This window comes from Staurois parvus, unplaced genomic scaffold (assembly GCF_062004578.1).
Source record: "Staurois parvus isolate SC_StPar_1 unplaced genomic scaffold, SC_StPar_1.0 ptg000636l, whole genome shotgun sequence".
Taxonomy (NCBI): Eukaryota; Metazoa; Chordata; class Amphibia; order Anura; family Ranidae; genus Staurois; species Staurois parvus.
Window position 1 is genome coordinate 3,006,383 of NW_028318432.1, and position 26,043 is coordinate 3,032,425.

The 26,043-nt window shown below is 41.4% G+C and overlaps 1 protein-coding gene across 2 annotated transcripts in view; it reads left to right on the top strand.

The window, feature by feature from the left end:
- Positions 1-26,043, top strand: part of PLXDC2 (plexin domain containing 2) — a 696,519-nt gene that overhangs the window by 216,245 nt on the left and 454,231 nt on the right. The gene's annotated exons all lie outside the window — the stretch shown is intronic.

Consider the following 26,043-nt stretch of genomic DNA (forward strand, 5'->3'; position numbering starts at 1 on the left):
GCATAAAGAAGCCAAGGAAAGATGGAAAAATCTCCAAAAGGCATCAAATTACAGATTAGACATTCTTATAATATGTCAACAAAAGTTAGATTTTATTTCCATCATTTACACTTTCAAAATAATAGAAAACAAAAAAATGGCGTCCCGAAAAGTTTGGGCCCCCTGCAGAGGTAATATCTTGTACTGCCCCCTTTGGCAAGTATCACAGCTTGTAAACGCTTTTTGTAGCCAGCCAAGAGTCTTTCAATTCTTGTTTGAGGTATCTTTGCCCATTCTTCCTTACAAAAGTCTTCTAGTTCTTTGAGATTTCTGGGCTGTCTGTCACGCACTGCTCTTTTAAGGTCTATCCATAGATTTTCAATTATGTTGAGGTCAGGAGATTGTGAAGGCCATGGCAAAACCTTCAGTTTACGCCTCTTGATGTAATCCCCCGTGGATTTCGAGGTGTGTTTAGGATCATTATCCATTTGTAGAAGCCATCCTCTCTTTAACTTCAGCTTTTTCACAGATGGCATCAAGTTACCATCCAAAATTTGCTGAAATTTTATTGAATCCATTTTTCCTTCTACTCATGAGATGTTCCCTGTGCCACTGGCTGCAACACAACCCCAAAGCATGATTGATCCAACCCCATACTTAACAGTTGGACAGAGTTTCTTTTTATTAAATTCTGTGCCCCTTCTTCTCCAAACGTACCTTTGCTCATTCCGGCCAAAAAGTTCAATTTTAACCTCATCGGTCCACAGAACTTGTTTCCAAAATGCATCAGGCTTGTCTATATGTTCATTTGCAAAGTTCAAATGATGATTTTTGTGGTGAGGACGTAGAAGAGGTTTTCTTCTGATGACTCTTCCATGAAGACCATATTTGTACAAGTATCTCTTTATAGTGGAATAGTGTACCACAACTCCAGTGTCTGCCAGATCTTTCTGGAGGGATCGTGCAGTCAAACGTGGGTTTTGAATTGTTTTTCTCACAATCCTGCGAGCTGTTCTGTCTGATATTTTTCTTGGTCTTCCAGATCTTGCTTTAACTTCCACTGTTCCTGATGACTGCCATTTCTTAATTACATTCCGAACAGAAGATATTGACATCTTCTTATAGCCTTCTCCAGCTTTGTGAGCGTCAACTATTTTCAGTTTCAGTTTTCTAGACAACTGCTTAGAAGAACCCATGGTGCTGATTGTTGGGGCAAGGTCAGATGAGTCTAGGCATTTAAAACCTTTGAGACTGACATCACCTGGTCTTCCCAGATGATGATTGAGAACAATCCATGACACTGGCAGGTCTCAGCTTTGCAAAGGGGGCAGTGCATGCTATAAATTCTGCAGGGTGCCCAAATTTTTGCAGACACCATTTTTTTGTTTTCTGTTATTTTGAAAGTGTAAATGATGGAAATAAAATCTAACTTTTGTTGACATATTATAAGAATGTCTAATCTGTAATTTGATGCCTTTTGGAGATTTTTCCATCTTTCCTTGGCTTCTTTATGAACATTAATACAAATTTTTAGCAGGGGTGCCCAAACTTTCGATCCCCACTGTATATGCAGATAGAGAATGTTTGTTTTTTTTAGGCCTTTCAGTGGGTTCCATTTATGATGCAGACTTGGAACTAAGCAGAGCATCCGTTGTTGTTTTTCTGGTCAGTCTACCTCTTCACCTATGGTCATGGTCAATACAAAAATATGGTTTCTTGGCTAGATTATTAGGCTTACTATCTTTGATAAAGTTAGAGTGAAGTGTTGCAGTCCATTTCTGCTAAACGTTGAGTGTCTTAAGCACGTTATAGGAGCAAAGCATATGTATATAATTATTCATATGTCTATGAAATTGTAGAGGATGCTTTTTTGTTACGTCATATTCCCACTGTGATCTGATTGTGTTGACAGACATTCTTCTGATGGTCTGGTGGACCAGTCCATACTTGTTCTCTTGGATCTTGATCTTACTTTCTTTATTTCCTTTAGCGGCTGCTTTTTCATTCTCCTGTTTATGTGAATTGTTTTGTTTTTTTTGTTATTTTGCTGTATCCTTATTTTGATGTTAACTATTGTAGGTGTCTACAAGTGCATGAAAACGTGTCTTTTCCACATGTATCTGGCTTTAGTCAATCTTTTTCTTGCTGAAATGATGGAAGTGTTATAGTTTAGTGGAAGTTATTTTTAGCTTAGGGCTCCCAGCAAAACATAAAATTCAGCAATAAATGTCCAATGTGAACAGTTTGTTTTTAACACAAGTTTGAGTTACTTTTTTATTTCAGATGCCCGTTTAGAAAACACAAATGTTCTCCTTTCTCCTTAGCTTTTGGTCTAATTGAAGTGCCAGATAAATATGCAATTAGATAATTATACTAACAACTTACTTTTTCATAGCCTTACCCCTACTTTACTGATACAGTAGTTGTGTATGGCAGCTAAATGCCCAGTGAGCACCAGGGTTATACCCAGTGCCCTTCGTAATCAGCACTAAGTATCAAACCTGGACAGACACCGCTCTCCCCTTCTCTGCAATATCAAGCTGGCCATACATTATGCAATTTTGTTATTCAATTACCTATAGATTTGCCTTTAACTATGAAGTGAAAGGGCCTGCCTGATTGCATAAAAACTGAAAGTGTTTAGGTTTGACCTCATATTATATGGTTTTGATAAATCTAAGGCTCCATTCACATTAGTGCATCACCAATGTCATGTGATTTCCAGTGCAACTTTGATGCGACTTGTGGTGAGACTTTGATCCAACTTTACATTCATTGGACTAAAGTTTCATCAAAAGTCATACCAAAGTAGTGCAGAAACTACTTTCAAGTCACTGCGACTTTAAGTCATACAGATTTGAATGGTACTCATTGGAAAACAGGGGGTGCGATTTGTCATGCGAATTTGGACCCCAAAGTCGCATGGCAAGTCACACAAGTGTGAATGGACTATAAAGGAAAATTGTACAAGAAAATTTATAGTGTATGGCAAGCAAACTGTAAGTTTGTGTGAGGATACCTGTCCTGAGGGGTGTGGCTGCTACTCAGATCTGCTGGCACAGAGCATTGCAGTCTGAAAGCATGAAGCAGCAATGGTTTTTAAAGCATTTACAAAAAACTAATCAGTCACATACACTATATTGCCAAACGTATTGGGCCAGCCCTCCAAATAATTTGAATCAGTTGTTCCAATCACCTCTATGGCCACAGGTGTATAAAATCAAGCACATAGGCATGCAGACTGCTTCTACAAACATTTGTGAAAGAATGGGTCGCTCTCAGGAGCTCAGTGAATTCAAGCGTGGTACCGTGATAGGTTCCCACCTGTGCAATAAGTCCATCTGTGACATTTCCTTGCTATTAAATTTTTAACGCTCAACTGTTAGTGGGATTATAACAAAGTGGAAGCAACTGGGAACAACAGCAACTCAGCCATGAAGTGGTAGGCCATGTAAAATGACAGAGCGGGGTTAGCGCATGCTGAAGTGCACAGTGCGCAGAAGTCGCAAACTGTCTGCAGAGTCAATAGCTAAAGTTCTTCAAACTTGGTGTGGCCATCAGATTAGCACAACAACAGTGTGTAGAGAGCTTAATGGAATGGGTTTCCATGGCCGAGCAGCTGCATCCAAGCCTTATATCACCAAGTGAAATGCAAAGTGTTGTATGCAGTGGTGTAAAGCATGCCGCCACTGGATTCTAGAGCAGTGGAGACATGTTCTCTAGAGTGACCAATCACGCTTCTCTGTCTAGCCACCAATGGACGTGTCTGGGTTTGGCGGCTGCCAGGAAAACGATACTTGCCTGACTGCATTGTGCCAAGTGTAAAGTTTGGTGGAGGGGGGATTATGGTGTGGGGTTGTTTCTTAGGGAGTTGGGCTTGGCCCCTTAGTTCCAGTGAAGGGAACTATTAAGGCGTCAGCATACCAAGAGAATTTGGACAATTTCATGCTCCCAACTTTGTGGGAACAGTTTGGGGATGGCCCCTTTCCTGTTCCAACCTGACTGCGCACCAGTGCACAAAGCAATTTCCATAAAGACATGGATGAGTGAGTTTGGGGTGGAGGAACTTGACTATCCTGCATAGAGTCCTGATCTCAACCTGATAGAACACCTTTGGGATGAATTAGAGTGGAGACTGTGAGCCAGGCCTTCTGGTCCGACATCAGTGCCTGACCTCACAAATGCGCTTCTGGAAGAATGGTCAAACATTCCCATAGACACCCTCCTAAACCTTGTGGACAGCCTTCCCAGAAGAGTTGAAGCTGTTATAGCTGCAAAGGGCAGGCCAACTCATTATTGAACCCTACGGACTAAGACTGGGATGCCATTAAAGTTCATTTGAGTGGAAAGGCAGGCATCCCAATAACTTTGGCAATATAGTGTATCATAACATGGGGAGATAAAGAACTATAAAATAATAAAAAGGTGTGAGACTTTAATTAGGCCTTAAAACAATGTCAGTCTGACATTGGGATTCTTCTGTGTGTGTTTGTAAGCAAAGCCACAGTGTATCAATACGTCAAACCTACTCATCATCTACCAAGCAAATTTGTGGTTACCTGGGAACTAATTAGCATATTCTTATATCTTATAGGTAAAAAAGAAACTCCAGGTGCAGATAACAATATTGCATAGTACTCAGTTAATACAGTCATTCAAACATCAATAAATATGTTATTAAATACTGCTGTATTGATCATTTTACCTTCCCAGGATAGAGTTCAGCTTCCAAAACATTGCACTGATGCTGTCCTACTAACATATTTCAGGCAGTGGGAGCTAGAAGAGAGGAGATTAGGCAGCTTGCATGAGTAGGGGAGCAAAGTGGGGGACCATGAAGCAGAACTAAACTCTCTCAATCAACTTAAACTATGTGTAATCCTTATGCTGCCAGAATTAGTAAATAGATAGGAAGGTATATTATATTTACTCTTTTTAAACTTTTTTTTACATGTATTCAGTTGCTTCCTGGTTTCTGGCTTAGGTCAAAATGATGCCTTCCATCCCAGGAGTCTTCATGGGACTTTTTTCTTCTTTTATTTGGAGGAGGGGCTTTCTTAGCTAACCACACCATCCTTTTTGCATGCCTGAGCTAAGGGCAGACAGTTTTCAGGACGTAAATGTTGCACAAAACATTTGCTCTTAAGCATATTGGCCACAACTAGAAATGCTAGTGGGGTGTTTTTGAAAGTGAGTTCTCAACAAAATACAGCATGGAGACATGGATAGATGGGTGAGTTTGCTCTGAATATTACAAATCCATTAAATGGTGTGTTTAGTTTGTGATGCCCAGAAACAGTTTAGTCTTGCTTTAACGCTCTGATAATGCCTATTTCCAACCCAATTAGGAGGCAAAAAACAGAAAGTATCACTGGAAGCTTTAAATAGTAATGTCACCCTCTGTCTATATAGTGTAGGATGGGTTTGGGGACAATTGTTAAATGTGCACTTACTTTTTAAAAAGGTTTTAACAGAAACATCTAAACTGTCTGGAGCAGGGACTCATGTTTCGTTGGTCAACATTCTTTTCTAATTCTTCTTCTCTCATGCTTTTAACTTTTGGCTCTTGCATTGATCGAAACATAACTTGCCAGCTTAGCTGTTTTGATGAAAGTTTTGCCAATGCATTACTTCATCTTAATATATCATTAATTCTTACATTTACTTCCAGATTCAGCACTTTTTTAAATGGTCAGTCTCTTCAGAAAAGTTTATTTAAATGCTATGAAGATGTGTTTGATGACCACGTTGTATTCCTTTTTTTTCTTTTGTTGAAATTTACAAGCAGCTTGCCAGTATAATTTTTTTTTGTTTTTATTAGATAAAATGATACCTTCAAGTGCATTTCTGCCATAGTGTTAAACCAGACCCATACCTCCAAACATAAGAAAGTTCTGCATGCCTAATAATAATTCTGAAGTCCTAACCACAAAGGAAGCTTTGAGTGGAAACTTACCTTTCCCCCTACTTCCTGTTTTCACGAATGCACTTGGGGATACCTTTCACCTGTCTGCGTGTTCATTAATGCCTGGGATCAGGCGGGGTCACATCTGTGTGAAATCAAAATTATGGCGGCATCCCAAATTAGAGACGACCGTGTCCAGTAGTTAAATGTACAGAGTACATTCCCATGTTACTGCACAGCTTCTCTGTGAGCTGTTGCATTTAGAAGGGACAGCCTATGCCCTCTCCACCTATCCACCTCACTTCCAGTGACAGAATGGGACTCCACCATGCACTAGCGTGGACCTCATGAGTGCATTTATAGTAGTTAACTACTTCCACTCTCCTGTACCATGCAGCTAGGCCATGGGTCTCTGTACCGCGGGTTCAGTCTCGTTACTTTTGGGGGAACTGACCACTAGGGAGGAAGTCAGATCACCACCCTTCTCGCTACTGGAGGACCTGCTATCCATGGCAGGTACCATGTTTACTGACAGGCTGCTATTCACCTTCCACAGTCCTTAGTTACCTGTGGCAACTATTCGTTTTCTCCACATCTTCTGCATAGTTAACCCTCTGTAGTGGCCTTGCTTATGTGTCCTTTACAGACCCTGTTCTTCAAACACCAGAAACTACCTTGCACCCCTTGAGTAACTTCAGACCAGAGAGAAGGACCCTACCTCCTGTACACGGAGGAGAGTGAAAATTCAGAACTGGCATGTCATGTGGCTGCAGATTTAGGTGAGTAAAAGGGGTATTTAGGTAGGTTTACAACTGATGCAATTGATTAGTTAGAAGGAAATGGGGGAGGGAAATGCCCAGAGGTCAGCTTTAACATATTTGATCATGGCTGCCTCCGTTGACTGCAAATGACACAACCTTCACACAATCCTAGTGTTTGCACATTCATGGCAAAGCAACAAGATTGCTTTATCCTGCCATCCCTTGCATCACATACTTACCTTGGTCTCTTGTGACTCCATTCAATAACAGGAACTTAACAGAATACTCATTATCTCTAGATATGAAGAACAGTGTGACTCCACATAACAGCATGGAGCCAATGGGTCCTGTCTCACAGTGATTCTATAGCTCTAAACAAGCTACAACTTTATGGGCTCATACCTTAAAGGCATGGTAAACCTTCCTACCTGCACATTGTATTTTTCACCTGCATAAGATGTGCACTGATCATAGTTTCATGGTGTCATTTGTTGCCCTGTATGCACTGACTATAGTAAATGATATCTTCACATTCTGGTTTCAGTTTGTGTTGAAACCTGAGGCATTTGACATGGTACTACACTAGTTAATCATGACCTCTGTCTGTAGTGTGAGACCCGACATTTCCTTTGAAGAAATTACATATCCCAAAACCCCTGGGTCTCCCAGGCTGGCAATGGTGCAGGTAAGAGCTACACAGTAATTAGATTGTACACATACACAAGCAGGCAGAGCATTCATAGACACATGGAGAGCTTACTTTTGGTTTGGAGATGCAAAACAGAGGGGGTGATGAGGCATGTAGTGGATGCTGTGGGACCCAGAACAGGAAGTCCCTTGGCAAATAGGGACAAGCTAGCTGAAGCAATGCATGGACATAGGGGGATTGATCAGCCATGACACTAAAAACTGCCACTGCAACATGTGAACAACACAGGGAATATAACTACACTAATACCTAGTTAAAGCAATTAAAATATTTGAAAGAGTACAATGCCTTTAAGGCTACATTGTTATGAACCCATTGCTTTACCAGCACATGTTGACTTAGCACCCTGGACGTTTTCACAGCTGCTCCTAGGGGCATCTGGCTTTTTTTTTCCCTGCCTCTAAACTCCCTCACATAGGCTTGTAGAGGAGTATAGAGACATAGGTGTTTAGAGGCAGAAAAAACCCAATGCCAGTGCTGCGCCCAGGAGCAGCTTGAGCGTTAATTCATTTCATTAGCCAGAATAAATTATTATTCTGGTCAATTAAATTAATTAACGCCCAAATGCCTGACATGGCTAATGTGCCTAAACACGCCCAAATGCATTACGCACATTTATAAGCATCAAGCATTTTTCTCTGCCAAAATGCCACTACCAGGAGGAAAAGCATCTATGAGAGTTAGGAAAACGTCCAATGTGCATGGCATCCAAGTGCCAGATGCATTGAACACTCAAGGTTTTACATTGTTTGTGCTTACTGAGCTTTATTGAGCGCTATACCATGTTTACAGGAGTCATTTATACGATTAGGTGCCATCAACGCTTTTCAAAGCAAAGCAAATGCTTTGTTAAGCAGATTATGTATGGACCCTAATGGTTTAGTACACCTTTTATTTCTTGGGCTTTGGGAAGCCTTCAGCAGGCATCAGTTAAACCTGCAGAGCGCCCCTTTTTGACACCTGTGCCTACTGAATGTCAACCACCTTGCAGAAATTGCAAATACCAGCTGGCTTTCTCTTTTCTTTTGCCGTGAAATGGCTCTTTTAATTTACAAACATGTTATTACCAAATAATGGTTGTGTGTAAATTGGTTCTGAAAGCTTATTTACTAAGTCATTAAGTTGTGTGTTGCAGCAGCTTTAAATTATCCGGAGGTGTAATCAGTCTGATAATGAACGTGGAGAGCTGCTAGTATAATCACCTCGGGCGATGTCAGTGCGGAGAAAGGCCCACGCCATTGAAATGCTGAAAGGTGTGCTAACCGGGGCATCAAATTTACCAGCCGCATTACAACTAGAAAAAAGGGACTCCATAGAAAAGGTTGCTGTTGAAGTTTATGTAAACCTGAATGTGGAACTTCTCTTATTTGGTCCCTTTTGCTTTGTTAAAGTGTTACTAAACCCAGGACCCTGCATTCACTATATCCGGTCTCCCAGGACCCTGCATTCACCATATCTGGTCTCCCAGGACCCTGCATTCACTATATCTGGTCTCCCAGGACCCTGCATTCACTATATCCGGTCTCCCAGGACCCTGCATTCACCATATCTGGTCTCCCCGGACCCTGCATTCACTATATCCGGTCTCCCTGGACCCTGCATTCACCATATCTGGTCTCCCCGGACCCTGCATTCACTATATCTGGTCTCCCCGGACTGTGCATTCACTATATCCACTCTCCCCGGACCCTGCACTCACTATATCCGGTCTCCCCAGACCCTGCATTCACTATATCTGGTCTCCCTGGACCCTGCATTCACTATATCTGGTCTCCCAGGACCCTGTATTCACCATATCTGGTCTCCCCGGACCCTGCATTCACTATATCTGGTCTCCCCGGACCCTGCATTCACTTATCTGGTCTCCCAGGACCCTGTATTCACGATATCTGGTCTCCCCAGACCATGCATTCACTATATCTGGTCTCCCACAGTACACAGAACATGGAAATGCAATTAGTTTAGTAAATATAAACTTCTAAATACCTTTTCTCATCAGCAGTTAGAGCAATCTTACGACTTCTATCAGTGTCCAGCTGAGCACTGGTTAAAGCTTGTAGGAGGAGTTTTCATTTTGCTGAAGGAGGATGCATAATCCCTAAGCTCTGTCTAGACAGTGTTGATTGGTCCTGTGCTGATCACATGCACTCTCCCAAGAAAAAAAAAACCTCTCTAGCAATACACACCAAACTAAGCATGTGAAGAGTGACTCCACACGTTATGTCTTATCAGGAAATAAGAGGGGGGCACTGGAAGAAGGGGAGGATCAGAGAAGTCAGGATCAAACACAATGCAGAGGACTAACCCCTTAGGTTCCACAGTGCGTATAACAAGCATGCTTTACTGCATATATAGACTGATTTTACTGTTGTGGGTTTAGTAACACTGCAAGTATTGCATTGAAAACATTTTGCTATATCTGTTTCATATGTTCAAAAAGATACCAGCTGATCTTGATGGAAATCTTGTGAGCCAATATCTGTTCTGCTATTAATTACATTGTTCTCTGAGGACTATAGAGCTGCAGCCCTCTGTGTTATGAATAGTAGGGGAAGGTTACGTTTCCATAGTCCTATCTTTTTTCTGTTGTCCTATTAGAAAAGGGTGAGTGAGTGTTGTCATCCTAAAACTGAAAGTATGGCACTGGCAGAATTGCTAGGCGAAAATAAGAGAAAAAATACTGAAAACAAAAATGCAGCCATCATTTCTAAGGACTGGTAAGCTGTAATCTATTACATTTTTGTTTTTGGGTTTAGATACATTTTAAAGAATTGTACTGTAAACTCAGTATTCCTGATATGTGCCTGCTGTACCATGTACATGTCTAAAAATATTAAAATATTCTGTTCTCTTTGTATCGCTTCCTTTGTTTGAAATCCTGGTGTTCTTGCCAGTCCCCTTGCTTTCCTAATAAAAACTGACCACACAAGGCATGAAAGCACAGCGTGGTCAGTTCTCTAGCTGTGCTGGAAACTCATGTCAAACAATAAAAGAGAAAAATTCCCAGCTCAACTTACCGACCAGCCTGCAACCAACCAAATTGTCCTGTCCAACAGTTTTCATTAAAACTGACCACACTAGGCATGAGAGCACAGTGTGGTCAGTTCTCTAGCTGTGCTGGGAACTCATGTCAAACAATAAAAGAGAAAAATTCCCAGCTCAACTTACCGACCAGCCTGCAACCAACCAAATTGTCCTGTCTAACAGTTTTCATTAAAACAGGGGTTTTGTTTGCACACATTTGCCAATACATGCGCAAGCTGAAGAGCCTCTTCACGGCACCTCAATATTCTGCAGTTCCAAACTCTATACGTTTTGAGAGCCTCCATAGTAGAAGCACATTTTTCACAATTGATAGATTGAGGGCAGGTGAGCCTGCAGGGAGTCCACCCCTCCTTTAAGGCACAGGGGCACACTGGACACCCAGCATATAGCACAATGACAGCCAAGGTGTCCAGTGTGTCCCCTCACCAGTATATCAACAGTACAAACTGCAGAATATTGGGGTGCCGTGAAGAGACTCTGCAGCTTATGCATTTTTTTGCAAATGTATGCAAACGAAACCCCTGTTTTTAACGCAAACTGTTAGACAGGACAATTCGATTGGTTTCAAGCTGGTCGGTATATGAAAATTCTCAGTACATTCGTTTGCTGTTTGAAAGATTTAGTTTGATTTTGGAATGAATGGACTGTATCAAACAAAAACCACATACACTGTTAGAAATTTGTTCGTTTAGGAAAAATTTTCTATCCTGCTCCTTCTAATTTCCTCGTCAGTGTGGTCAAAAAGGAACATCGATTTGACCCCGCTAATTATTAGAAAAACTAAGAAACTAAGGGCTTGTTCACACTTGGCTGTTTTACCAACGCTTCCCAAACGCCCCTATAGCGTTTGGCAAGCGTTGGTCCGGCGTTTGCGGAGCAGTTTTTAATGCTCGGCAAACGCTCCGCAAACGCTGCATGCGCGGTTTAGTGGTGGTTGCTAGGCGTTTGCCGAGCATTAAAAACACCCCACAAACGCCTATAATGCAGTTTAAATGGTGTTAACGCTCTGCAAATGCCCCGCAACCGCACCGCAAATGCCAGCCGGCGTTTGCGGAGCGGCACCATAGACTAGAATAGAAGGCTTCAACGCCTCCTGACTCGACCAGAGGCATCCGTTTTGCCACAACGCAAATGCTCCCGTTAGAACAGCACCATGTGCTGTAATGTGCAGAATTGGCAGAGGCGTTTGGGAAGCAGTAAAAACGCTTCCCAACTGCCTCTCTGCCGCCTGCACACAACGCTAATGTGAACATAGCCTTAGAAACCTAGACCCTTCTTTTCCCAAGAATTTTCGTTCAATATTCTACCCATTTATGGCCTAATGGAAACGTCATTTCATATAGCCTTTAAGGGAAACGTGGTTTTAGATTCATTTATATGTGCCTACAAATAATAAAGTGATTTGTATTGTGGTACAAAACAAATCACTTCGCATCTTTCATTATTAATCAGTTTTTTTTTCAGTTTAACATACTTCAGTCCCTGCTGGAGCGCTCATGTTTCCTATAATTTAGCCATTTATAGAGCAAGCACAGATACAGTATGTGTTCAGCCACTCTCGTTCACACTGTCTATATAAAGTGGTCAGGCTCTTGAACATAAGAGGGCTCTATAAAATTAGGAAATGATATGCAAATTTCAATCTGTGTAATTGTGTTTCTATGGGAATTAAAATAATAATCATAATATGTCTTTGAAAGCTAACACAACATATAACTCCTGATGGAAATTCTATGGTTAGTCAAGAATGATTTTGACCTTGAGAAGACGTAGGGCTATAAAATACTTTAGGTTAGTCCCTATAATGTATAAATGTCTGCAGGGGTGGACTGACCATTTAGGCACTCGGGCACTTCCTGAGTGCCCAGGGTCAGTAGGGGGCCCCATGAGATGCCCCTGGTACCTTTCATAGGCTTTTTTAGGTGTGGTTTGAGTGTGGGCGAGGACACAGGGGCCCCATGATTTCCTATTGCCTGGGGGAGCCATGAGTTGTCAGTCCACCCCTGAATGTCTGTAAAGGCCTGAGTCGATGGGCTTTGGGTTGTGTCAGTGAACTAGCTTTTGACTTCAGTTTTAGACACTTCGAAGATCATTCAGAATTTGCTTGACAGGGGCATTTGACCTGCAATTGGGTGTCTGCTTTATAGACTTTTGTCTCACTCCTCCTGTTAGATTCTTTGTGATGATAAATAAACCCAGCATAGTCTCTCCGTAAAGACTTGTCTATCAGTATAATACAATAAAATGCTGCTATTTCTGTTGTTTCTGAACTCATAGCCTATTATTTTTTCATCGATTTTAATGCCATCTTATTTTGTGTACTGAATTCTTTCACCTTGCTTTTAGCTTTTTGTCCTTACTCTTTGACTTTTACCAAATACGTGAACTTAAAATGTAAAAAACAATTATGGAGTTCAATAGGCATGTGATAATGAAGGTTATAATAAAACATGTTCTACTGTCTAGACAGTACCTCATATGACGATCTTAGAAGGAGCAAAAGTGACTATGGATTTATTTAAGGTTTACAGCTATGACTCAGTGTAAAAAAATATTCCATTGGAATGTGCTCTAGAATGATCTTAGGTAATGTGATGGTGGCATCTAGAGAGCTCATTCCTCTTTTACTTGTTTCTTCAAAATGATGTTGGTGCCCTCATACTGCTAGGGTTGAATGCTTGTTTAAGTCTAGGGGACTCAAAAATGTATTTTACCCAATCCTATGCAGTCATCGCTCTGCCCCACTCCCCTATGCTCCAGCAATGGACTATTCCTTGGTGTAGTTATGTCCCGTGTAGGACTAATGGCTCTGCATTGGAGTTGATGGCATCAGAAGATCTGCTACTGCCAGAGCATTGAGGGGAAGAGGCTATGGGGTCCTACAGCCTGGAGGGAGCCTGCAGGGGATCAGGTAAGTAAAATCCCTTTTTTGCAGCCCCCTAGACCTAAAAGAGCATTTAACTCCTGCAATGTGGAGGCAGCATAACAAGATGGAAGGAAAGCCTGTGAGATGGGAAAGCACAGGAAGAGGAAGTTCAAGGAGAGACTGCTTGAGCTGGGTGAGTGACAACAAGGACTGTAATACATGATTCGACAATCTCCAACCACAACCTTAGAGATGGATTAAAGCAATGATTGTGAGCCAAGTCTTTTCGTCCAGCATCAGTACTTGAAAAAGATGCTTTTGGCTGAATGAGCACAAATTCCCACACACACTCCAAAATTCTATTGTCAGGAATGGACTTATCAATAGTGGTGGGACTCACCTGCCTTGTGGGTTGCAGTACCAGGACTGGCCAGCGGGTGCTCTCAGCAACTAGAGGCTCACTCCTACAGTCAGCCAAAACACCTGAGGCTGATTGCAGGAGGTGCATATAAGGAATGGCCAGACTTGCAATCAGGGCCTTGGTGTATGTTTCCCAAGAGCCCCTGTACCTGCATCCTGTCTGCTTCCTATCTGATCCTGCTTGATCCCTGACTCTGATTGAACTCCGCCTATCCTGACCTCTGCTATTCCTGACCACTCTCCAGTCTGCTCCTTTGGAACCTTGTCTGCCTGATTGTTCCTGACCCGGCCCATCTGACTACGCTCTGCCTGCTCCTTTGTACCTTGCCTGCCCGTTTGCTACCGACCCGGCCTGCCCGACTACGCTTAGTATTGTTCTTTTGTTATCTGTTGGGGGTTTTGGTTTGGTTTGTTTGCACTGTGTTTATGTTTAGTCTTGCACTGCGTTTATGTATTGTTTAGTCTTAAATAAATTATATTGTTTATACTATGTCTGAAGCCTGCGTTTCCCTGTGTTAGTCCACACACCTCTGGTCATACCCGGAGCCCTGACACCTATGGAGAACCTTCCTGAAGAGTTTAGAGGTATAGCCACGAAGAAAAGGGGGGTGGCAACAACTCTCTATTAATGTCCCTGGTTTTTGAACAGGTTTTTGAACAAATTCATATAGATGTGACAGTCAGGGGTCAAAGCTTGTAATAAAGAAGTTTTACTATGTTCTTCTCTTGCTGATGAAGAGCGCTAGACACTTAGCCCTATACTTCTAGGTCTTGAAGCAGAGACTATGACAGCCCCCTTAATTTTCAACAATGCTGGACAAAGGAAACAGAAATCCTTATTGACAGCTTTTGCAGCACTTGTCTCCTGGCCTTTGTGCTTTCCCAAGAAAAGCGACACTACAGAAAGGCAAAGGTGGCGGTGACACTGGTGGTGGTGCGCTGTCAAGTAATGAACGACACATGCATACTCCCAAAAGAGCTCCACTTGTGCTACTCACACACATTAAGTCGATGTACATGAAGGGTGAAGCAGAGGTTCTAGAATGAGTCTCTGCTGCTAACTGTAGTACACAGACTGTGGCTCACTACACAGGGGGGCCAATGGCTTCTCGGTCTGCCACCTTCTACAAGAGCAATACCCACAAATAAGGAATCTGTGTGAGGAGAAGCACAGATGAAGGAATCGATCACATTTTTAGGTAGGAAAATGATAGTGGTTCATGCTGAAAGGTATACAAGATAATTGTACAAACTTCTTTTAACAACTATTAGATTTTTCAGCATAATCAGAGTTCTTTTTCAAATATTATTATTATTATACAGGATTTATATAGCGCCAACAGTTTGCTCACCGCTTTACAATATAGTGGGAGACAATACAGCAGCAATACAGTTCAATACAAGAGGGTTAGGAGGGCCCTGCTCCTTGGAGCTTACAATCTAAGAGGGAGGGGCTAGTGCTACAAAAGGTAATAACTGTGGGGGATGGACTGGTAGGAGGAGTAGAAGATTCCATTATTAGCTGAAGGCAGGATAGACTTCCCTGAAGAGATAGGTTCTCAGAGATCACCTAAAAGTGAGCAGAGTGGGTGATAGTCTTATAAATTGGGGTAGAGAGTTCCAGAGGATGGGGGAGACTCTGGAGAAGTCCTGGAGACAAGCATGGGAGGAGGAGACAAGGGAGCTAGAAAGCAGTAGGTCATGTGAGGACCGGAGACTACTATATTATATAGTCTGAATGGACGAATAATGAACAGATAACAGGATTATGTTTTTCTCATATCTACTGGAACTTTATCTTTAAATGAGAAATAAACTCTTCATATTTTAATCCTGCAATGGAGATGAGTACAAGCCGTAGGTAGACTATGCTGTGCTTCTAATTGAGGTTTTTTTTTTATTATTCCTTTTGGCTCTGTCAACATAACATGGCATGGCTTTTGCTGACTCTTCTGCTTTTAAGAAATTCTAGCAACAATATTTAAGACGTGCTCTCTAGTGATCTTCCAGTTGGCTTCAGAGACTAGAATGAGTTCATCTTTAGGGTTCATAAACTGAAGGGCAAACCAAAAGTACAGAATATATCTATATGTTCTTGAAAGACACACCTTTAAAGGTACAAATGTATTAATCCATTTAACCTTCATATAATTGGTGCAAAATGTCAAGCTCCAGAAGGCATGAATAATAAAGTTCATTATTTTTTCTTCAAGATAGTTTCATCTGTGCTTCAGAAACTCATTAACCGTTTTCATCTTTTGAAGAAAAAAAATTAATTTAAAAAGGCTGCAACTACATTTCCCTGGTTTTTGTATCATTTTTCACTTGTCTAATTACTAGACTTTGTTAAAAGTGGTTTGAAGAATGTATTGCTTCTCCAGTTATTACATACCAGAAGCAATATGATTATTATTTTAGATTAACATTTATATTATGCATAATTCATTACTTTGGACTTTTGAGTTACCTTTTAATTTTGCCTTTATGGTGACTTTTTAGATTTGTTCTAAAAAAGTTACATGAAATTACAATTAAACTCCAGCAAAATCCTGTTTTAAAATGTGCTTTAGAAATGAGCAAACAATGGAAAATCTAATAGGGTTCCTGCTTTTTTTAGACCATGTTGGGTTATTGGGTGAAGGTTCCCAGGTGCTGGGATGTCATAAGTTTAATAAGGAAGTAGGTACCATCTTAATAAAAAAAGTGAAGTCACAGTGGAGACAGATGCTTCTTATTTGCAAACCCTGATTCAGGGTAAATTATCTGGGTATTTTGTGGATTCTCGCTTGTGTAAATTGGTTTGCTCATCCCTTTGTCTAACGGACACTTATACCCCCTTCCTGCTAAGGCCATTTTTCAGCTTTCAGCACTGTTGCATTTTGAATGACAATTTTTGCACACAAACAGAGCTTTCTTTTGGTGGTATTTAATCGCTGCTGGGTATTCTATTTTTTGCGCTATAAACAAAAAAATAGCAAAAAATGTGGAAAAAAAGTTTTTCTTTGTTTCTATTATAAAATTTTGCAAACAGATAATTGTAGTCCTTCACTGATGTGCGTTGATGAGGCTGCACTTATAGGCTGCACTGATGGACACTGATAGGTGGCACTGATGGGCACTGATAGGTAGCACTGATGAGGTGGCACAGATAGGCAGCGCTGATGGGCACTGATGGGCGGCACTGATAGGCGGCACTGATGAGCTGGCACTGATGGTGATGCACTGATATGGAACAATGATGTACACTGATAGGCAGCACTGATGGGCACTGATAGGCAGCACTGATGGGCATCACTGATGGGTGGCACTGACTGATGGCACTGACTGGCAACACTGCTGGGCACTGACTGGTGACACTGTTGGGCAGCAGTGCTGTGTGGCACTGATGGGTGGCACTGATGTGTGGCACTGCTGGGCACAGGTGGGTGGCACTGGTGGGTGGCACTGCTGGGCACTGATCATCAGTGCCCTGATGATCAGTGCTGATCCTTCCTCTGACAATTGCTGGTTATTGGCAGTACTTTCCTCACGATGTGACAGCTCAAGGAAAGTGCAGCTGATAACCGGCAACTGCATTTACCGGTGATCTGCTGTGTCATTGGACACAGCTGATCATTTGGTAAAAGGCCGCTGTGATTGGCCTTTTACCACATCACGTGATTAGCTGTGTCTGTAGGATACAGCGATCATGGAGATTGAAGGGTGCGCGCCCCCCCGGGGGAAAAGCAGGAGAGCGCGTTCTGGGAGGACATCATATGACGCCCTCCCAGGACTGGACAACCGTGCTGTAGCCATCATTCGGCTACAGCACGGTTGGCAAGTGATAAGTTCACCTTTGGAACATATTACCTGTTTTTAGGGTGAAACATGTAACATGTTTCCATTGCTGCAGTAGAGCCCGCCCACCCCTCCCTCTGACAGATAGTATGGGGAAACTTCTCACCGTACTATCTGTCAGATTTGAAAACAGCATGTAAAAATGCATTTACACTTAACAAACACATGCGGCCGAAGCAATATATGTCGGCATCTCTTTACTGAACTTTTATAAGTCTTATCTTTCCAAAGAAAAATCTCCCACTCTTTACAATCACACCTAATCCATGTCAACCATTTTCAAGGATGAAGCACATGAAGGGCAAAATTAGAACCAAAATATCTGATTGAGAATTGCTGCTACTTCTATCAGACCAGATATTGATGCGTTAGTTTATCAACAGTATCAAATATTGAATTAGTTTTCTGTTGCATTCTTTTACTTTTATAATAAAATATATTACGAAAAAATTAAGTTTTATTAGTCAGGTACATTATGTATATCAGTGACTGTAACTTGTGATCTGCTGTTCTTCAGCTATCCTTACTGTTAGTGTGTTTTATGTGTGACCCAAGACAATTCCTCTTCTTCCAATGTGGCCCAGGAAAGCCAGAAGGTTGGACACCCCTGCTTTAAAGCTTCTGAAATGACTGCAACAGCAGATTTTGAAAAGTCTCGGACAACTGAATTCAATACACTATACCCTCGTTGAACTACTTGTATCTTAACAACCTGTGAAACCATATTCCTTAAGTCACCCCAGTTATAACCCTGCCTAATACTCCTCCCCCAGTTTCCCTTGCCATGCTCAGACGTCACATTTTCTCCATGGCTTGATCACCTTGTCTCCCACTTTCCACTCATTTTCATCTGCTCTCCTAGCCTCTTTAGGCTTCAAGCCAAATTATACTGTATTCAATCTGGGGCTACCCATATTCTGTGAACTTATTGGCCTTTTAATGGGCTAGTACAGCAATTTGTAAAATATAGTGTAAACATATGTGCCTCCTGGACTTTTCTACCATTCTTTTGTGCTGTGTTATGCAATGTTGTGCAAAACTGCCCCAGTACGGGCATTGATCTGTCAACTTTTTCTTCTACAAAACCAAATAAATGATTCTTCCTAGGATAACGTTTATCATGAAATGTGTTTGTTGGAGTTATTTCCTCTAGGTACTTCTTTCAGTGGCACCACAGGAAGTGAGGAAAACTCTGCTTAATAGGGACATAGCCATAAAAAAACAAGCAGAGCTTCTATCTTACTTTCCCTGCTCTACAAAGAATCTGTGAGCCCCGTTGAAGAGATTTTCCATCATCTACAGTATGTTCTGGTGACCACTGCCACTCAGACATAAAGTGGGGGACAATCGTCCAGCTGGGGAGTCATCTGACATGCTTCTTCCCTGTTGTATCCTCTTCTTGGGAAATTACACTCACGTCCTTATTTAATGAATCAATCTCCTGGATTGTGTAAGAATTTGACAGTTTTTTTCTGTTGTTTTTTTTCCCAGCTCACAATGTTATTTTCACAGCCTTTTCCAATAACTCACTATTTCGTTATAAAAGAAAAATGTAAGCATATGGTCTTGTAGATTTCTGCCTTACAACTAATTATAAAATTAAAAATTCTTATAGTTATAATTCTCTGATTTTGCAGCTACACTGTAAATTTCCCCCCAAACAGCATTCCCTTCTGTTCTGTCTCTCCAATCTAAGCATTGAAAGTGTGATCTCTGTAACTTACAGTTGTGATGAGATAGCGATAACTCCAATCTTAGTTAAATAACACAGGCAGTGATTCGATCTAGATGAGACCTTGTAGATCTTGTGAAGTTTATTCCATAAACTGAGAGAATCTTACAACAATGAACATTCGATAGGTCAAAAGATCATAATGTGATCTGCTTCATGACATGAGGCTTGAAGCTGAAATGCCTTACTGGGAAAAGGGGTGTGATATCTATACAGCAAGAACTAAACCAAAGGAAAGGGAGGAGCAGGGACAAAATACAAAGAACACTTAAAGGCATATGACACCTTCTATAGTGCCTCTTAGGTTGCAGTAATTCACTGGATTGGATCTATGTCCTGTCATGGCCCATCTTGCCGGGACATACTTCTGCCACAAGTGTATTTTAAAACAGAACTCCAGACAGATACTGTATATCAAGATAAAAATGACTAGCCCGTTTATAGCACGACCCCCGTAGGATCGCTGGATTATGCTATCCTGACCTTATAAGCTCTTCAACCCTTCTGACACTCTAGGTTCAGACATGGTTTAAAGAAACATTGTTCACTAAACTGGTTACCAGTAATACCCAGCACAGAGTAAAGGGCAATGGACACAAGTTCAACAACCACAGTTGTATTGAATATCTTAATATTGGCTCAAGTCAATACTTAAGGGGTTACAAACTATATACAGCAATTTACACAATTTGAGAGACTAAGCAATAGTAACCCAACTTAGGTAGCAATGATTAAGTAATGTCAGCAGTCTGTAATTATCCACTATATATCAATGATGCACGTTGGGAGTAAAACACTGATTGTGGGGAAAATGCCTAGAACAGCCAGCTTTCCGGCAATCACTTGTGCAAAGCAAAGGAAATAGATGAAGGCTGTTTATACATTTATTTATATAGAGAAGGGGCTCCCTTTTAAAAAAAGATGAATATTTGTGGGTATGAAATACAGGATTATGGAAACACCAGGTAAAAGAACAAAATCCTAATGTGGTGTTAGACCATCCTTAGCATCCAAGACGGCCTGAATTCTCCTGGGAAATGACAAATATCAGTCTTGGATGGTGGATAATGGGATCTGATACCACTCTCCATTGAAAAAATGTTCGAGTTCTTGCAGCGATGCCAGAGGCGGAAAACAAGCCAGAACCTTGTTTTCCTAAATTGACCATAGTGGCTCTATGATAATGAGATCCAGTGACTGCGGCACCCAGTGAAGTTGTGAGACTTCGTCTGCATGCTCGTCAAACCATGATTTGACTACACCAGCTGTGTGAATCAGAACATTATCATCTTGGTAAATGCTACCGCCTTTGGGAAACCTCACATTTCAAGGTGACAATGGGACCTGCAGAATACCAAGATATGGCTGTTCAAACCATGATGCACCATCATATGGCTGTTCAAACCATCATGCTTTGCTGTTGGCACAAGACAGTCCTGGTCATAAGCTTGCGACGAAAACATGTCCAGTGGTTGGGAAACAGAGTTTTACACTTGAATGAATTTTGGACAACACGTATTTATTTACTTATTTTTTAAGAGGGACATTGGTTATATATTTTTGTTTTGGACCTTTTTGTTTTTTGTTTTTAATTTTTCTTTTGGACTTTAATTGGAAATTATTATGGTTATAATTTAATGAAGGGCTGTATTAATTTTCACTGAGCATATTTTGTGTTAATAAAGGGTGGGCAACTGCCTTTTTCACCAATCCCAACTCAGTTATGGTCTCTGGCACTACGGGATGAGCTGAATGAGTCTTTCTATCTCTGCTAGGGAAGATATGGTCATACAGCTGGCTGTTAGCACACCGACGGGCTGTGGGATTGCTGGACAGTTGCGAGCGGCTGTGCACACTGATGATCTGTGTTGCAGACCTGTAGATGAGTGTGTAGTGTGTCACTAGTGCAGGCTGGGCCACTGAATCTCTTTGCAACTAGATGCAGAATGGCGGCATACAACCATTCTCTCTGATGTCCCCAAGAGAGTGAGCCCACCAGATCCAGTTATATTTATAGGCTCTCCCATTTTCCCCTGTTGGTTCCAAAACTGAAATACAATGAGGGTTGGTTGCAGGACTACAAGTCCCAAGATCCTCTGCTCTCAGACAGGAAGAATGATTCCTCCTCTAGAGACAGGACGTGATGTAACGGCCTGAATCTCGGCATTAGGAGGGAACTAAACAGTCTTTGATTACTTTTGGCAATGTCCCTCTATTCCGTTGTGCAGTAGCCAGCTCCTGACCACACATTAAAAAATAAAATAACAAAATTAGCTTTTGCGGCAATATTCATCTTCAGTCCAGAGATTTCCTACCATGATGTCAGGCAGCTGACAAGCAACAAATGCTGTTCCAACATTTCTTTTGTAACAGGTTCCTATTAAGGGTGTAAATATGTCAGCAAAATTCCAGATACACTCATTAAACCTATTATATTGATTTTAATCTTGCGACAGTGGTTCATTTTGTGGTAACCAGCAGGGACAGGGAAGATACTTCCAAAATTATATTTATTCTCCCCTGTTTTTCTGAAGGAACCTCAGCCTAATTTAATGTTCTCTTGTACAAGAGAGGCTTTGACAAGCTCATAATATGCTTTGAATGTCTAAGCCGACACTTTCAATTATAAACTGCATGTACTGCTTAAGCTAGATACGGAGTCATTTAAATTTCATATATCTTATCAACAAAATATTCCACGTACAGGCTGTGCTATTTTTTTTTCTTAGGATTTGTTTTCCACCTTTTTAAAAAAAGTTCTAGTAAACAAAATCAAAGTATGCTTATTAAATTTTACAGCCAAAGTTGTGAGGAAGCAATATTTTAATTCTTTGACGTTTTTTGAAAATTATAGCGGCTGTGGAGCGAAATGTTAAGGTAATTTTTAATAACAAAAATGGCTTTTGTGGCAGTCATTTATAGTATGTTCTTCTATATTTTCAGTGAAAGTGCTATTTTCCTCTAAAGGGTAGCTGTACTTTAAGGTCTCATGCACACTTGAGCTCCTAAACGCCTGTCTTACAGGCATTTGATGTTTTTTTTTTTTCTTGTTCTTCCCCTAAATGCCCCTCTATGTTAGCCTATGCGTCCATGCACACATAGGTGTTTAGAGGAGTTCAGAGGCAGGGGTGTTTAGGGGCAGAAATCTGAACGCACCAATATTGGAGAGAAGTTTTTTGGCAGAAAAAACACTTGGCAAGTGTAAACACGTCTAAATGTTCGTTAATGCTAGGCACGTTTAGCACTTGAATGTTAGTTCATTCCAATGGCCAATATAAATTATTATTCCAGCCAATGAAATTCATTAATTACCAAGCCTTTGATGTGTCTAAACACGTCACCACGGCTACAAGAACCAAGTGTTTTCTCTGCTGCAAGAAGAAAGGCATTGAGGTGAGTTGGCCAAAGCGTCCATTGTACATGAGGCCGTATTATGACTCTTCCCCCTTCCCCATTACTCAAGTTCCAGTGTCGATACCTTCTCTGCTATTTACAACCCATCCAATGAAAATTTGTTCAGCACTGGCTATGCCTCCACACATAGGTCTTGAGAAAGATCAGAGAGGTGCATCTCTTGAAGGAGCTTTTTTCTGTTGTCATGTTATACAAAAAGCCCCTCCTAAAACGTACAAGACCTGTATGCAGATTACAACTATTGGTTATAGATGTTGTGTAACCCCTGCCAAAAGTAATGCTAAAAGAAGTACTAATCCTGACACCAGGCAATCTTAAAGTGACACTAAACCGTCATTTTTTGTTTTAACATGTCTATACTTACCTGCTTTGTGCAGTGGTTTTGCATAGAGCAGCTCAGATCCTCTTTTTTTCAGGTCTCCACCGGCGCTCCTGGCTCCTTCCTCTCGAGCAGAGCCCCCAAGGAAATCCGTTTGCCCTAGGGGCACCGTTGCATGCTCATCCCCAAGCCGCTGCTCTATGCATCCAAAAGACACATAGAGCCGTGGCTTGGCCCCACCTCCCCCTGCTCTTTTCTTATTGGCTCACTGGCTGTGATTGGCAGCAGCGGGAGCCAATGGGGAGGAAGAGTCCCCACACAGCAGAGGTTGTTGAGAACATCGCTGGATCAGAGAAGGCTCAGGTAAGAGTTGGGGGGGGAGGTACTGCACACAGAAGGTTTTTTACCTTTATGCATAGAATACATGGAGATAAAAAAACCTTGAGCCTTTAGAACCAAACGTGTGCGCTACCATGTGTGTATCACTGTATTCCCATAGGCTTAGATGGAGCCATATACTGAAGGGTCCTCTCAGGCTCAAGAGCACTGATTGTGGTGATGATGCCACAAAAATGGCACTGGTCAGCATGGGACTGCAGTGCTGAATGACTGATCTCCACTCTTGGAACAGGTGCTGGTGAAGGACGTGACAGTGGACATAGGTGACTGAAAACATTGGGTTTTAAGACATTATTTAAAGAAAAATTATGAAGGAGTGGGAAGGAGGCTTTACTTTGCCTGGAGATGAGCTTTAAAGCCCAATTCAATTTTGCAAAATTTGGATTCCCCAGTAGCTATGGCTGCTATACTCACTTAACCTCTAGCACTGTCCACCATAGATTTACCAATCTAATGATATAGCACCACTGCTCTTATACAGTAGTTTGAATGACACCCAGTATCATTCAACAGATTTCCTGTGAGCCCAGTGTGTCAAGCTCCAACCCACACTCTGAATTTATAGGTGAATGCTGCAAAGATCATTACACGGGGAAACTCTCTGCCTCCTGCTGGAAGAAAAAAAAAGGCACAAAAGACCTGTGTCACCAGAGTGGACCCTAGATTGGTAAACAAAACCTTAATTGCATTGATTTTTTTTAACAGTGTAGGGTTGGATCCAGAGAGAGTGGGTCAAAAGAGGAGGTGGGATCAGAACCTGGATTTAGGCTTTAGGTCTGGCACAGCCAGGCAACTACCATTTCAGAACAGAACAGCTTAATGTAAATAATGTTGTTATGTGTTAAATCCTTGCGTCTATGTATAGTTTTGTATGTTATAAGTATGGAGCAGGGGCGGACTGACCACTGCCGAGGGCCCGGGGTCAGTAGGGGGCCCCATGAGATGCCCCCGGTACCTTTTTCATAGGCTTTTTTGAGTTTGGGCAAGGACACAGGGGCCCCAAGATCCCCTATTGCCCGGGGGCCCCATGACTTGTCAGTCCGCCCCTGGTATGGAGGAAGCCATATTTGCTTTTTATCTATGCAGGTTCTGCTTTATGCTTGGTAATGTTGAAAAAGGTTGTGTCTACTGATCATGTTTTCTCACGTCATATCTACCTGATATGAGTTGTCTAGCTAAAAAAACAAAAAAAAATAGACTCTCTAATCTAATATCATGACCTGCCCACAAAGCGTCCGATAGCCAGAGACCATGTGACTGTTGGCTGCCCTATTGCTTGAACTGATGCAGGAGTTTTAATGATCAGCTCACAAAGTTTGTTAAAAACAAACTTAGTTCAGTGATGTCTTGCCTCTCTAACTATCATTATCTCATGTAGGATATATTGCTTAATATAATTCTGTATACATGTCATAGCTGAATAGGTCTGTAGCAGGAAAGTTTAGTTCCTATGGTACAACAGAAGCTTCATGTATTCTGCTTTGTGGGTTATGCTTTTGGTCAATGGGATGCAGTAGCAGGGATGGAGAGAAACAGAACTTTAAAGATTGTGTCAGGTCCTGGACTGTAGGTCAGCTGTCGTTCTTCTATTGTAGAGAAGAAAAAAGTGTTGATTGAGTTTACTGATTTCACTCTTCAATCCAAACCAAAAAATACATTTTTGTTTTAAGTATAACACCATGTATCTTTAATGGCATATAAATGTGATATTGTATAGTATTGAAAGTACAGTTTATAAATAATATTTCCATGTACAGCAAATGCCTTTTGGTGATGGAATTTTCATACAATGCATTCCAGCATGGAGCTGTTTGCCATAGAAACTAATCATGTTGAGCTAGGATAACTAACCGGAGCAATTTAAATTATATTGTAAGCTTTGTGCTTTTTGTGCTTAGTCATTTTTCTTATCCTTTATTTCCTAATATTTATTCATGCATGTTTCTGATTATTGAAATGCAACTTCAAATTTGTGAAATATAAAGTCACTATCTGAGCTTTGCCAATCCAAAGACCAGGTTTACTTTATTAGTGCTCCTGTCGGTAGCCTATGCTTACCTTTTTTAGCAACCCTCATTTTGGAAACAATGACCTATGTAAGGTTGGAACTTGGAGCTTATCCAGGGCAAAAGACTCGCTTGAAGCCCCATGTGTAGGCACTGGGTGCCTGAATGACCAATCGCCAAGTGCTAGATAGTGACATAGGAGGAAGTCACATACTCACCATGTAGTTCAAAATAACAGTTTTGCTTTAAAGGCATGTGGAAGTTGACAGATGCCGTGTGCTTACAGGTACATTCAAGATGAGTATGAGATGCTACTGAGTTCCATCCCATGGCTTATTCGGTGCATTAAGATGTTTTTACACTCTGACATGGAGAAAGAGGAGTGTGAAAAAAATGCCCATGTGCGCAAGCTATAAAGTGTGCTGTGGCTTTGCTTAAAATGTTAAATTATCTCTAACATTGAGCAGCAGGAACCTCTCAATGTCTGAATGGGTTGCCAGCTCTATAACATAGCCAGCATGCCTGTGACTTCTTATTTGCAAGAAAACCTGATGGGGGTGTGGCCAATAGGAAGGCGCAGGAAGGTGTAGGCTACACAAAAACCAAGCAGGCTTTGATTGCAATTTCCATTAAAGACCAAGTCAAAATATA